Source organism: Lissotriton helveticus, chromosome 1_1 (genome assembly GCF_964261635.1).
Source record: "Lissotriton helveticus chromosome 1_1, aLisHel1.1, whole genome shotgun sequence".
Lineage (NCBI taxonomy): Eukaryota > Metazoa > Chordata > Amphibia > Caudata > Salamandridae > Lissotriton > Lissotriton helveticus.
In genome coordinates, this window is record NC_136057.1 from 274,986,700 (window position 1) to 275,003,248 (window position 16,549).

Genomic DNA, 16,549 nt, shown 5'->3' on the forward strand with positions numbered 1-16,549 from the left:
CACTCAGGGTGACAAGTGAAAAAACAACAGTTGATGGACAGAATGCAGAACAATGTCATACATTCACCCTAGTACAGAGATCTGGGCCTAAATCCATCTTTTTTTGCACTCCACACTACCCCAGTTCAGACATGGCAAATCAGCCTTGACCCTGTGCCTCATGGGAACAGTCCAGCCCAAACTGCCAAGCCATGTCTTACAGGGACCGGAATCAACCATCCTAGGACCTGTGTCTGGCTATCAGCCGTCATCAGCCAGGATAGCTTGGCTCCAGTGGTGTGGAAAGCACGGGACTCACGTCTGAGCATACCCTTCCCACTCAGGGTGACAAATGCAAAAACAACAGTTGATGGAAAGAATGCAGAACAATGTCATACATTCATCCCAGTACAGAGATCTGGGCCTAAATCCATCATTTTTTGCACCGCACACTACCCCAGTTCAGACATAGCCATATGCAAATCAGCCTTGACCCTTTCCCTCATGGGAACAGTCCATCCCGAACTGCCAAGCCATGACTTCCCTGGACCGGAATCTAGCATCCTAGGACCGCTTTCTGGCTATCAGCCGTCATCAGCCAGGATAGCTTGACTCCAGTGGTGTAGAGAGCACAGGACTCACGTCTGAGCATACCCTTCCCACTCAGGGTGACAAATGCAAATACAACAGTTGATGGACAGAATGCAGAACAATGTCATACATTCACCCCAGTACAGAGATCTGGGCCTAAATCCCTCTTTTTTTTGCACTCCACACTACCCCAGTTCAGACATGGCCATATGCAAATCAGCCTTGACCCTGTGCCTCATGGCAACAGTCCAGCCCGAACTGCCAAGCCATGTCTTCCCTGGACCAGAATCAAGCATCCTAGGACCGGTTTCTGGCTATCAACCGTCATCAGCCAAGATAGCTTGACACCAGTGGTGTGGAGAGCACGATACTCACGCCTGAGCATACCCTTCCCACTCAGGGTGACAAATGCAAAAATAACAGTTGATGGACAGAATGCAGAACAATGTCATACATTCACCACAGTACAGAGATCTGGGCCTAAATCCATCTTTTTTTGCACTCCACACTACCCCAGTTCAGACATGGGCATATGCAAATCAGCCTTGACCCTGTGCCTCATGGGAACAGTACAGCCCGAACACCAAGCCATGTCTTACCGGGACCGGAATCAAGCATCCTAGGACCGGTTTCTGGCTATCAGCTGTCATCAGCCAGGATAGCTTGCTTCAAGTGGTGTGGAGAGCACGGGACTCACGTCTGAGCATACCCTTCCTACTCATTGTGAAAAATGCAAAAATAACAGTTGATGGACAGAATGCAGAACAATGTCATACATTCACCACAGTACAAAGATCTGGGCCTAAATCCATCGTTTTATTGCACTCCACACTACCCCAGTTCAGACATGGCCACATGCAAATCAGCCTTGACCCTGTGCCTCTTGGGAACAGTCCAGCCCGAACTGCCAAGCCATGTCTTCCCTGGACCGGAATCAAGCATCCTAGGACCGGTTTCTGGCTATCAACCGTCATCAGCCAAGATAGCTTGACACCAGTGGTGTGGAGAGCACGTGACTCACGTCTGAGCATACCCTTCCCACTCAGGGTGACAAATGCAAAAACAACAGTTGATGGACAGAATGCAGAACAATGTCATACATTCACCCCAGTAAAGCGATCTGGGCCTAAATCCATCGTTTTTTGGCACTACACACTACCCCAGTTCAGACATGGCCATATGCAAATCAGCCTTGACCCTGTGCCTCATGGGAACAGTCCAGCCCAAACTGCCAAGCCATGTCGTCCCGGGACCGGAATCAACCATCCTAGGACCGGTTTCTGGCTATCAACCGTCATCAGCCAGGATAGCTTGACTCCAGTGGTGTGGCGAGCATGGGACTCATGTCTGAGCATACCCTTTCCACTCAGGGTGACAAATGCAAAAATAACAGTTGATGGGCAGAATGCAGAACAATGTCATACATTCACCCCAGTTCAGAGATCTGGGCCTAAATCCATCTTTTTTTTGCACTCCATACTACCCCAGTTCAGACATGGCCATATGCAAATCAGCCTTGCCCCTGTGCCTAATGGGAAGAGTCCAGCCGGAACTGCCAAGCCATGTCTTCCCTGGACCGGAATCAAGCATCCGAGGACCGGTTTCTGGCTATCAACCGTCATCAGCCAGGATAGCTTGACTCCAGTGGTGTGGAGAGCACGGTACTCATGTCTTAGCATACCCTTCCCTCTCATTGTGACAAATGCAAAAACAACAGTTGATGGACAAAATGCAGAACAATGTCATACATGCCCCCCAGTACAGAGATCTGGGCCTAAATCCATCTTTTCTTTGTACTCTACACTACTCCAGTTCAGACATGGCCATATGCAAATCAGCCTTGACCCTGTGCCTCATGGGAACAGTCCAGCCCGAACTGCCAAGCCATGTCTTCCCTGGACTGGAATCAAGCATCCTAGGACCGGTTTCTGGCTATCAACCGTCATCAGCCAGGATAGCTTGACACCAGTGGTGTGGAGAGCACGGTACTCACGTCTGAGCATACCCTTCCCACTCAGTGTGACAAATGCAAAAACAACAGTTGATGGACAGAATTCAGAACAATTTCATACATTCACCCCAGTACAGAGGTCTGGGCCTAAATCCATCGTTTTTTTGAACTCCACACTACCCCAGTTCAGACATGGCCATATGCAAATCAGCCTTGACCCTGTGCCTCATGGAAACAGTCCAGCCCGAACTGCCAAGCCATGTCGTCCCGGGGCCGGAATCAAACATCCTAGGACCGGTTTCTGGCTATCAGCCGTCATCAGCTAGGATAGCTTGACTCCTGTGGTGTGGAGAGCACGGTACTCACGTCTGAGCATACCCTTCCTACTCAGGGTGACAAGTGAAAAAACAACAGTTGATGGACAGAATGCAGAACAATGTCATACATTCACCCTAGTACAGAGATCTGGGCCTAAATCCATCTTTTTTTGCACTCCACACTACCCCAGTTCAGACATGGCAAATCAGCCTTGACCCTGTGCCTCATGGGAACAGTCCAGCCCAAACTGCCAAGCCATGTCTTACCAGGACCGGAATCAACCATCCTAGGACCTGTGCCTGGCTATCAGCCGTCATCAGCCAGGATAGCTTGGCTCCAGTGGTGTGGAGAGCACGGGACTCACGTCTGAGCATACCCTTCCCACTCAGGGTGACAAATGCAAAAACAACAGTTGATGGAAAGAATGCAGAACAATGTCATACATTCATCCCAGTACAGAGATCTGGGCCTAAATCCATCGTTTTTTTGCACCGCACACTACCCCAGTTCAGACATAGCCATATGCAAATCAGCCTTGACCCTTTCCCTCATGGGAACAGTCCATCCCGAACTGCCAAGCCATGACTTCCCTGGACCGGAATCTAACATCCTAGGACCGCTTTCTGGCTATCAGCCGTCATCAGCCAGGATAGCTTGACTCAAGTGGTGTAGAGAGCACAGGACTCACGTCTGAGCATACCCTTCCCACTCAGGGTAACAAATGCAAATACAACAGTTGATGGACAGAATTCAGAACAATGTCATACATTCACCCCAGTACAGAGATCTGGGCCTAAATCCATCTTATTTTTTGCACTCCACACTACCCCAGTTCAGACATGGCCATATGCAAATCAGCCTTGACCCTGTGCCTCATGGCAACAGTCCAGCCCGAACTGCCAAGCCATGTCTTCCCTGGACCGGAATCAAGCATCCGAGGACCGGTTTCTAGCTATCAACCGTCATCAGCCAAGATAGCTTGACACCAGTGGTGTGGAGAGCACGGTACTCACGCCTGAGCATACCCTTCCCACTCAGGGTGACAAATGCAAAAATAACAGTTGATGGACAGAATGCAGAACAATGTCATACATTCACCACAGTACAGAGATCTGGGCCTAAATACATCTTTTTTTTGCACTCCACACTACCCCAGTTCAGACATGGGCATATGCAAATCAGCCTTGACCCTGTGCCTCATGGGAACAGTACAGCCCGAACACCAAGCCATGTCTTACCGGGACCGGAATCAAGCATCCTAGGACCGGTTTCTGGCTATCAGCTGTCATCAGCCAGGATAGCATGCCTCAAGTGGTGTGGAGAGCACGGTACTCACGCCTGAGCATACCCTTCCCACTCAGGGTGACAAATGCAAAAATAACAGTTGATGGACAGAATGCAGAACAATGTCATACATTCACCACAGTACAGAGATCTGTCCCTAAATCCATCGTTTTATTGCACTCCACACTGCCCCAGTTCAGACATGGCCATATGCAAATCAGCCTTGACCCTGTGCCTCATGGGAACAGTCCAGCCCGAACTGCCAAGCCATGTCTTCCCTGGACCGGAATCAAGTCTCCTAGGACCGGTTTCTGGCTATCAACCGTCATCAGCCAAGATAGCTTGACACCAGTGGTGTGGAGAGCACGGGCCTCACGTCTGAGCATACCCTTCCCACTCAGGGTGACAAATGCAAAAACAACAGTTGATGGACAGAATGCAGAACAATGTCATACATTCACCCCAGTAAAGCAATCTGGACCTAAATCCATCGTTTTTTTGGCACTACACACTACCCCAGTTCAGACATGGCCATATGCAAATCAGCCTTGACCCTGTGCCTCATGGGAACAGTCCAGCCTAAACTGCCAAGCCATGTTGTCCCGGGACCGGAATCAACCATCCTAGGACCGGTTTCTGGCTATCAACCGTCATCAGCCAGGATAGCTTGACTCCAGTGGTGTGGAGAGCATGGGACTCATGTCTGAGCATACCCTTCCCACTCAGGGTGACAAATGCAAAAACAACAGTTGATGGGCAGAATGCAGAACAATGTCATACATTCACCCCAGTTCAGAGATCTAGGCCTAAATACATCTTTTTTTTGCACTCCACACTACCCCAGTTCAGACATGGCCATATGCAAATCAGCCTTGCCCCTGTGCCTCATGGGAACAGTCCAGCCCGATCTGCCAAGCCATGTCTTCCCTGGACCGGAATCAAGCATCCTAGGACCGGTTTCTGGCTCTCAGCCGTCATCAGCCAGGATAGCTTGACTCCAGTGGTGTGGAGAGCACGGGACTCACGTCTGAGCATACCCCCTTCCCACTCAGGGTGACAAATGCAAAAAGAACAGTTGATGGACAGAATGCAGAACAATGTCATACATTCACCCCAGTACAGAGATCTGGGCCTGAATCCATCTTTTTTTGCACTCCACACTACCCCAGTTCAGACATGGCCATAGGCAAATCAGCCTTGACCCTGTGCCTCATGGGAACAGTCCTGCCCGAACTGCCAAGCCATGTCTTACCGGGACCGGAATCAACCATGCTAGGACTGGTTTCTGGCTATCAACCGTCATCAGCCAGGATAGCTTGGCTCCAGTGGTGTGGAGAGCACGGGACTCACGTCTGAGCATACTCTTCCCACTCATGGCGACAAATGCAAAAACAACAGTTGATGGACAGAATGCAGAACAATGTCATACATTCATCCCAGTACAGAGATCTGGGCCAAAATCCATGGTTTTTTTGCACCACACACTATCCCAGTTCAGACATGGCCTTACGCAAATCAGCCTTGACCCTGTGCCTCATGGGAACAGTCCAGCCAGAACTGCCAAGCCATGTCTTCCCTGGACCGGAATCAAGCATCCTAGGACCGGTTTCTGGCTATCAACCGTCATCAGCCAGGATAGCTTGACACCAGTGGTGTGGAGAGCACGGTACTCACGTCTGAGCATACCCTTCCCACTCAGTGTGACAAATGCAAAAACAACAGTTGATGGACAGAATGCAGAACAATGTCATACATTCACCCCAGTAAAGCGATCTGGGCCTAAATCCATCGTTTTTTGGCACTACACACTACCCCAGTTCAGACATGGCCATATGCAAATCAGCCTTGAACCTGTGCCTCATGGGAACAGTCCAGCCCAAATTGCCAAGCCATGTCGTCCCGGGACCGGAATCAACCATCCTAGGACCGGTTTCTGGCTATCAGCCGTCATCAGCCAGGATAGCTTGACTCCTGTGGTGTGGAGAGCACGGGACTCACGTCTGAGCATACTCTTCCCACTCATGGTGACAAATGCAAAAACAACAGTTGATGGACAGAATGCAGAACAATGTCATACATTCATCCCAGTACAGAGATCTGGGCCAAAATCCATCGTTTTTTTGCACCACACACTACCCCAGTTCAGACATGGCCATATGCAAATCAGCCTTGACCCTGTGCCTCATGGGAACAGTCCAGCCAGAACTGCCAAGCCATGTCTTCCCTGGACCGGAATCAAGCATCCTACGACCGGTTTCTGGCTATCAACCGTCATCAGCCAGGATAGCTTGACTCCAGTGGTGTGGAGAGCACGGTACTCACGTCTGAGCATACCCTTCCCACTCAGGGTGACGAATGCAAAAACAACAGTTGATGGAAAGAATGCAGAACAATGTCATACATTCACCCCAGTACAGAGATCTGAGCCTAAATCCATCCTCTTACTGCACCACACACTACCCCAGTTCAGACATGGCATATGCAAATCAGCCTTGACCCTTTGCCTCATGGGAACAGTCCAGCCCGAACTGCCAAGCCATGTCTTCCCTGGACTGGAATCAAGCATCCTAGGACCGGTTTCTGGCTATCAGCCGTCATCAGCCAGGATAGCTTGACACCAGTGGTGTGTGGAGCACGGGACTCACGTCTGAGCATACCCTTCCCTCTCATTGTGACAAATGCAAAAACAACAGTTGATGGACAAAATGCAGAACAATGTCATACATTCACCCCAGTACAGAGATCTGGGCCTAAATGCATCTTTTCTTTGCACTCTACACTACTCCAGTTCAGACATGGCCATATGCAAATCAGCCTTGACCCTGTGCCTCATGGGAACAGTCGAGCCCGAACTGCCAAGCCATGTCTTACCGGGACCGGAATCAAGCATCCTAGGACCGGTTTCTGGCTATCAACCGTCATCAGCCAGGATAGCTTGACACCAGTGGTGTGGAGAGCACGGTACTCACGTCTGAGCATACCCTTCCCACTCAGTGTGACAAATGCAAAAACAACAGTTGATGGACAGAATGCAGAACAATGTCATACATTCACCCCAGTACAGATGTCTGGGCCTAAATCCATCGTTTTTTTGCACTCCACACTACCCCAGTTCAGACATGGCCATATGCAAATCAGCCTTGACCCTGTGCCTCATGGAAACAGTCCAGCCCGAACTGCCAAGCTATGTCGTCCCGGGACCGGAATCAACCATCCTAGGACCGGTTTCTGGCTATCAGCCGTCATCAGCCAGGATAGCTTGACTCCTGTGGTGTGGAGAGCACGGGACTCACGTCTGAGCATACCCTTCCCACTCAGGGTGACAAGTGAAAAAACAACAGTTGATGGACAGAATGCAGAACAATGTCATACATTCACCCTAGTACAGAGATCTGGGCCTAAATCCATCTTTTTTTGCACTCCACACTACCCCAGTTCAGACATGGCAAATCAGCCTTGACCCTGTGCCTCATGGGAACAGTCCAGCCCAAACTGCCAAGCCATGTCTTACCGGGACAGGAATCAACCATCCTAGGACCTGTGTCTGGCTATCAGCCGTCATCAGCCAGGATAGCTTGGCTCCAGTGGTGTGGAAAGCACGGGACTCACGTCTGAGCATACCCTTCCCACTCAGGGTGACAAATGCAAAAACAACAGTTGATGGAAAGAATGCAGAACAATGTCATACATTCATCCCAGTACAGAGATCTGGGCCTAAATCCATCGTTTTTTGCACCGCACACTACCCCAGTTCAGACATAGCCATATGCAAATTAGCCTTGACCATTTCCCTCATGGGAACACTCCATCCCGAACTGCCAAGCCATGACTTCCCTGGACCGGAATCTAGCATCCTAGGACCGCTTTCTGGCTATCAGCCGTCATCAGCCAGGATAGCTTGACTCCAGTGGTGTAGAGAGCACAGGACTCACGTCTGAGCATACCCTTCTCACTCAGGGTGACAAATGCAAATACAACAGTTGATGGACAGAATGCAGAACAATGTCATACATTCACCCCAGTACAGAGATCTGGGCCTAAATCCATCTTTTTTTTGCACTCCACACTACCCCAGTTCAGACATGGCCATATGCAAATCAGCCTTGACCCTGTGCCTCATGGCAACAGTCCGGCCCGAACTGCCAAGCCATGTCTTCCCTGGACCGGAATCAAGCATCTTAGGACCGGTTTCTGGCTATCAACCGTCATCAGCCAAGATAGCTTGACACCAGTGGTGTGGAGAGCACGATACTCACGCCTGAGCATACCCTTCCCACTCAGGGTGACAAATGCAAAAATAACAGTTGATGGACAGAATGCAGAACAATGTCATACATTCACCACAGTACAGAGATCTGGGCCTAAATCCATCTTTTTTTGCACTCCACACTACCCCAGTTCAGACATGGGCATATGCAAATCAGCCTTGACCCTGTGCCTCATGGGAACAGTACAGCCCGAACACCAAGCCATGTCTTACCGGGACCGGAATCAAGCATCCTAGGACCGGTTTCTGGCTATCAGCTGTCATCAGCCAGGATAGCTTGCCTCAAGTGGTGTGGAGAGCACGGGACTCACGTCTGAGCATACCCTTCCTACTCATTGTGAAAAATGCAAAAACAACAGTTGATGGACAGAATGCAGAACAATGTCATACATTCACCACAGTACAGAGATCTGGGCCTAAATCCATCGTTTTATTGCACTCCACACTACCCCAGTTCAGACATGGCCACATGCAAATCAGCCTTGACCCTGTGCCTCATGGGAACAGTCCAGCCCGAACTGCCAAGCCATGTCTTCCCTGGACCGGAATCAAGCATCCTAGGACCGGTTTCTGGCTATCAACCGTCATCAGCCAGGATAGCTTGACTCCAGTGGTGTGGAGAGCATGGGACTCATGTCTGAGCATACCCTTCCCACTCAGGGTGACAAATGCAAAAACAACAGTTGATGGGCAGAATGCAGAACAATGTCATACATTCACCCCAGTTCAGAGATCTGGGCCTAAATACATCTTTTTTTTGCACTCCACACTACCCCAGTTCAGACATGGCCATATGCAAATCAGCCTTGCCCCTGTGCCTCATGGGAACAGTCCAGCCCGATCTGCCAAGCCATGTCTTCCCTGGACCGGAATCAAGCATCCTAGGACCGGTTTCTGGCTATCAGCCGTCATCAGCCAGGATAGCTTGACTCCAGTGGTGTGGAGAGCACGGGACTCACGTCTGAGCATACCCCCTTCCCACTCAGGGTGACAAATGCAAAAAGAACAGTTGATGGACAGAATGCAGAACAATGTCATACATTCACCCCAGTACAGAGATCTGGGCCTAAATCCATCTTTTTTTGCACTCCACACTACCCCAGTTCAGACATGGCCATAGGCAAATCAGCCTTGACCCTGTGCCTCATGGGAACAGTCCTGCCTGAACTGCCAAGCCATGTCTTACCGGGACCGGAATCAACCATGCTAGGACTGGTTTCTGGCTATCAACCGTCATCAGCCAGGATAGCTTGGCTCCAGTGGTTTGGAGAGCACGGGACTCACGTCTGAGCATACTCTTCCCACTCAAGGCGACAAATGCAAAAACAACAGTTGATGGACAGAATGCAGAACAATGTCATACATTCATCCCAGTACAGAGATCTGGGCCAAAATCCATGGTTTTTTTGCACCACACACTATCCCAGTTCAGACATGGCCATATGCAAATCAGCCTTGACCCTGTGCCTCATGGGAACAGTCCAGCCCGAACTGCCAAGCCATGTCTTCCCTGGACCGGAATCAAGCATCCTAGGACCGGTTTCTGGCTATCAACCGTCATCAGCCAGGATAGCTTGACACCAGTGGTGTGTGGAGCACGGGACTCACGTCTGAGCATACCCTTCCCACTCAGTGTGACAAATGCAAAAACAACAGTTGATGGACAGAATGCAGAACAATGTCATACATTCACCCCAGTACAGAGATCTGAGCCTAAATCCATCCTCTTACTGCACCACAAACTACCCCAGTTCAGACATGGCATATGCAAATCAGCCTTGACCCTTTGCCTCATGGGAACAGTCCAGCCCGAACTGCCAAGCCATGTCTTCCCTGGACTGGAATCAAGCATCCTAGGACCGGTTTCTGGCTATCAGCCGTCATCAGCCAGGATAGCTTGACACCAGTGGTGTGTGGAGCACGGGACTCACGTCTGAGCATACCCTTCCCACTCAGTGTGACAAATGCAAAAACAACAGTTGATGGACAGAATGCAGAACAATGTCATACATTCACCCCAGTACAGATGTCTGGGCCTAAATCCATCGTTTTTTTGCACTCCACACTACCCCAGTTCAGACATGGCCATAGGCAAATCAGCCTTAACCCTGTGCCTCATGGGAACAGTCCTGCCCGAACTGCCAAGCCATGTCTTACCGGGACCGGAATCAACCATGCTAGGACTGGTTTCTGGCTATCAACCGTCATCAGCCAGGATAGCTTGGCTCCAGTGGTGTGGAGAGCATGGGACTCACGTCTGAGCATACTCTTCCCACTCATGGCGACAAATGCAAAAACAACAGTTGATGGACAGAATGCAGAACAATGTCATACATTCATCCCAGTACAGAGATCTGGGCCAAAATCCATGGTTTTTTTGCACCACACACTATCCCAGTTCAGACATGGCCTTACGCAAATCAGCCTTGACCCTGTGCCTCATGGGAACAGTCCAGCCAGAACTGCCAAGCCATGTCTTCCCTGGACCGGAATCAAGCATCCTAGGACCGGTTTCTGGCTATCAACCGTCATCAGCCAGGATAGCTTGACACCAGTGGTGTGGAGAGCACGGTACTCACGTCTGAGCATACCCTTCCCACTCAGTGTGACAAATGCAAAAACAACAGTTGATGGACAGAATGCAGAACAATGTCATACATTCACCCCAGTAAAGCGATCTGGGCCTAAATCCATCGTTTTTTGGCACTACACACTACCCCAGTTCAGACATGGCCATATGCAAATCAGCCTTGACCCTGTGCCTCATGGGAACAGTCCAGCCCAAACTGCCAAGCCATGTCGTCCCGGGACCGGAATCAACCATCCTAGGACCGGTTTCTGGCTATCAGCCGTCATCAGCCAGGATAGCTTGACTCCTGTGGTCTGGAGAGCACGGGACTCACGTCTGAGCATACTCTTCCCACTCATGGTAACAAATGCAAAAACAACAGTTGATGGACAGAATGCAGAACAATGTCATACATTCATCCCAGTACAGAGATCTGGGCCAAAATCCATCGTTTTTTTGCACCACACACTACCCCAGTTCAGACATGGCCATATGCAAATCAGCCTTGACCCTGTGCCTCATGGGAACAGTCCAGCCAGAACTGCCAAGCCATGTCTTCCCTGGACCGGAATCAAGCATCCTACGACTGGTTTCTGGCTATCAACCGTCATCAGCCAGGATAGCTTGACTCCAGTGGTGTGGAGAGCACGGTACTCACGTCTGAGCATACCCTTCCCACTCAGGGTGACGAATGCAAAAACAACAGTTGATGGAAAGAATGCAGAACAATGTCATACATTCACCCCAGTACAGAGATCTGAGCCTAAATCCATCCTCTTACTGCACCACAAACTACCCCAGTTCAGACATGGCATATGCAAATCAGCCTTGACCCTTTGCCTCATGGGAACAGTCCAGCCCGAACTGCCAAGCCATGTCTTCCCTGGACTGGAATCAAGCATCCTAGGACCGGTTTCTGGCTATCAGCCGTCATCAGCCAGGATAGCTTGACACCAGTGGTGTGTGGAGCACGGGACTCACGTCTGAGCATACCCTTCCCACTCAGTGTGACAAATGCAAAAACAACAGTTGATGGACAGAATGCAGAACAATGTCATACATTCACCCCAGTACAGATGTCTGGGCCTAAATCCATCGTTTTTTTGCACTCCACACTACCCCAGTTCAGACATGGCCATAGGCAAATCAGCCTTGACCCTGTGCCTCATGGGAACAGTCCTGCCCGAACTGCCAAGCCATGTCTTACCGGGACCGGAATCAACCATGCTAGGACTGGTTTCTGGCTATCAACCGTCATCAGCCAGGATAGCTTGGCTCCAGTGGTGTGGAGAGCACAGGACTCACGTCTGAGCATACTCTTCCCACTCATGGCGACAAATGCAAAAACAACAGTTGATGGACAGAATGCAGAACAATGTCATACATTCATCCCAGTACAGAGATCTGGGCCAAAATCCATGGTTTTTTTGCACCACACACTATCCCAGTTCAGACATGGCCTTACGCAAATCAGCCTTGACCCTGTGCCTCATGGGAACAGTCCAGCCAGAACTGCCAAGCCATGTCTTCCCTGGACCGGAATCAAGCATCCTAGGACCGGTTTCTGGTTATCAACCGTCATCAGCCAGGATAGCTTGACACCAGTGGTGTGGAGAGCACGGTACTCACGTCTGAGCATACCCTTCCCACTCAGTGTGACAAATGCAAAAACAACAGTTGATGGACAGAATGCAGAACAATGTCATACATTCACCCCAGTAAAGCGATCTGGGCCTAAATCCATCGTTTTTTGGCACTACACACTACCCCAGTTCAGACATGGCCATATGCAAATCAGCCTTGACCCTGTGCCTCATGGGAACAGTCCAGCCCAAACTGCCAAGCCATGTCGTCCCGGGACCGGAATCAACCATCCTAGGACCGGTTTCTGGCTATCAGCCGTCATCAGCCAGGATAGCTTGACTCCTGTGGTGTGGAGAGCACGGGACTCACGTCTGAGCATACTCTTCCCACTCATGGTGACAAATGCAAAAACAACAGTTGATGGACAGAATGCAGAACAATGTCATACATTCCTCCCAGTACAGAGATCTGGGCCAAAATCCATCGTTTTTTTGCACCACACACTACCCCAGTTCAGACATGGCCATATGCAAATCAGCCTTGACCCTGTGCCTCATGGGAACAGTCCAGCCAGAACTGCCAAGCCATGTCTTCCCTGGACCGGAATCAAGCATCCTACGACCGGTTTCTGGCTATCAACCGTCATCAGCCAGGATAGCTTGACTCCAGTGGTGTGGAGAGCACGGTACTCACGTCTGAGCATACCCTTCCCACTCAGGGTGACGAATGCAAAAACAACAGTTGATGGAAAGAATGCAGAACAATGTCATACATTCACCCCAGTACAGAGATCTGAGCCTAAATCCATCCTCTTACTGCACCACACACTACCCCAGTTCAGACATGGCATATGCAAATCAGCCTTGACCCTTTGCCTCATGGGAACAGTCCAGCCCGAACTGCCAAGCCATGTCTTCCCTGGACTGGAATCAAGCATCCTAGGACCGGTTTCTGGCTATCAGCCATCATCAGCCAGGATAGCTTGACACCAGTGGTGTGTGGAGCACGGGACTCACGTCTGAGCATACCCTTCCCTCTCATTGTGACAAATGCAAAAACAACAGTTGATGGACAAAATGCAGAACAATGTCATACATTCACCCCAGTACAGAGATCTGGGCCTAAATACATCTTTTCTTTGCACTCTACACTACTCCAGTTCAGACATGGCCATATGCAAATCAGCCTTGACCCTGTGCCTCATGGGAACAGTCGAGCCCGAACTGCCAAGCCATGTCTTACCGGGACCGGAATCAAGCATCCTAGGACCGGTTTCTGGCTATCAACCGTCATCAGCCAGGATAGCTTGACACCAGTGGTGTGGAGAGCACGGTACTCACGTCTGAGCATACCCTTCCCACTCAGTGTGACAAATGCAAAAACAACAGTTGATGGACAGAATGCAGAACAATGTCATACATTCACCCCAGTACAGATGTCTGGGCCTAAATCCATCGTTTTTTTGCACTCCACACTACCCCAGTTCAGACATGGCCATATGCAAATCAGCCTTGACCCTGTGCCTCATGGAAACAGTCCAGCCCGAACTGCCAAGCTATGTCGTCCCGGGACCGGAATCAACCATCCTAGGACCGTTTTCTGGCTATCAGCCGTCATCAGCCAGGATAGCTTGACTCCTGTGGTGTGGAGAGCACGGGACTCACGTCTGAGCATACCCTTCCCACTCAGGGTGACAAGTGAAAAAACAACAGTTGATGGACAGAATGCAGAACAATGTCATACATTCACCCTAGTACAGAGATCTGGGCCTAAATCCATCTTTTTTTGCACTCCACACTACCCCAGTTCAGACATGGCAAATCAGCCTTGACCCTGTGCCTCATGGGAACAGTCCAGCCCAAACTGCCAAGCCATGTCTTACCGGGACAGGAATCAACCATCCTAGGACCTGTGTCTGGCTATCAGCCGTCATCAGCCAGGATAGCTTGGCTCCAGTGGTGTGGAAAGCACGGGACTCACGTCTGAGCATACCCTTCCCACTCAGGGTGACAAATGCAAAAACAACAGTTGATGGAAAGAATGCAGAACAATGTCATACATTCATCCCAGTACAGAGATCTGGGCCTAAATCCATCGTTTTTTGCACCGCACACTACCCCAGTTCAGACATAGCCATATGCAAATTAGCCTTGACCATTTCCCTCATGGGAACACTCCATCCCGAACTGCCAAGCCATGACTTCCCTGGACCGGAATCTAGCATCCTAGGACCGCTTTCTGGCTATCAGCCGTCATCAGCCAGGATAGCTTGACTCCAGTGGTGTAGAGAGCACAGGACTCACGTCTGAGCATACCCTTCCCACTCAGGGTGACAAATGCAAATACAACAGTTGATGGACAGAATGCAGAACAATGTCATACATTCACCCCAGTACAGAGATCTGGGCCTAAATCCATCTTTTTTTTGCACTCCACACTACCCCAGTTCAGACATGGCCATATGCAAATCAGCCTTGACCCTGTGCCTCATGGCAACAGTCCGGCCCGAACTGCCAAGCCATGTCTTCCCTGGACCGGAATCAAGCATCTTAGGACCGGTTTCTGGCTATCAACCGTCATCAGACAAGATAGCTTGACACCAGTGGTGTGGAGAGCACGATACTCACGCCTGAGCATACCCTTCCCACTCAGGGTGACAAATGCAAAAATAACAGTTGATGGACAGAATGCAGAACAATGTCATACATTCACCACAGTACAGAGATCTGGGCCTAAATCCATCTTTTTTTGCACTCCACACTACCCCAGTTCAGACATGGGCATATGCAAATCAGCCTTGACCCTGTGCCTCATGGGAACAGTACAGCCCGAACACCAAGCCATGTCTTACCGGGACCGGAATCAAGCATCCTAGGACCGGTTTCTGGCTATCAGCTGTCATCAGCCAGGATAGCTTGCCTCAAGTGGTGTGGAGAGCACGGGACTCACGTCTGAGCATACCCTTCCTACTCATTGTGAAAAATGCAAAAACAACAGTTGATGGACAGAATGCAGAACAATGTCATACATTCACCACAGTACAGAGATCTGGGCCTAAATCCATCGTTTTATTGCACTCCACACTACCCCAGTTCAGACATGGCCACATGCAAATCAGCCTTGACCCTGTGCCTCATGGGAACAGTCCAACCCGAACTGCCAAGCCATGTCTTCCCTGGACCGGAATCAAGCATCCTAGGACCGGTTTCTGGCTATCAACCGTCATCAGCCAAGATAGCTTGACACCAGTGGTGTGGAGAGCACGGGACTCACGTCTGAGCATACCCTTCCCACTCAGGGTGGAAAATGCAAAAACAACAGTTGATGGACAGAATGCAGAACAATGTCATACATTCACCCCAGTAAAGCGATCTGGGCCTAAATCCATCGTTTTTTGGCACTACACACTACCCCAGTACAGACATGGCCATATGCAAATCAGCCTTGACCCTGTGCCTCATGGGAACAGTCCAGCCCAAACTGCCAAGCCATGTCGTCCCGGGACCGGAATCAACCATCCTTGGACCGGTTTCTGGCTATCAACCGTCATCAGCCAGGATAGCTTGACTCCAGTGGTGTGGCGAGCATGGGACTCATGTCTGAGCATACCCTTCCCACTCAGGGTGACAAATGCAAAAACAACAGTTGATGGGCAGAATGCAGAACAATGTCATACATTCACCCCAGTTCAGAGATCTGGGCCTAAATCCATCTTTTTTTTGCACTCCATACTACCCCAGTTCAGACATGGTCATATGCAAATCAGCCTTGCCCCTGTGCCTAATGGGAAGAGTCCAGCCGGAACTGCCAAGGCATGTCTTCCCTGGACCGGAATCAAGCATCCGAGGACCGATTTCTGGCTATCAACCGTCATCAGCCAGGATAGCTTGACTCCAGTGGTGTGGAGAGCACGGTACTCACGTCTGAGCATACCCTTCCCTCTCATTGTGACAAATGCAAAAACAACAGTTGATGGACAAAATGCAGAACAATGTCATACATGCAC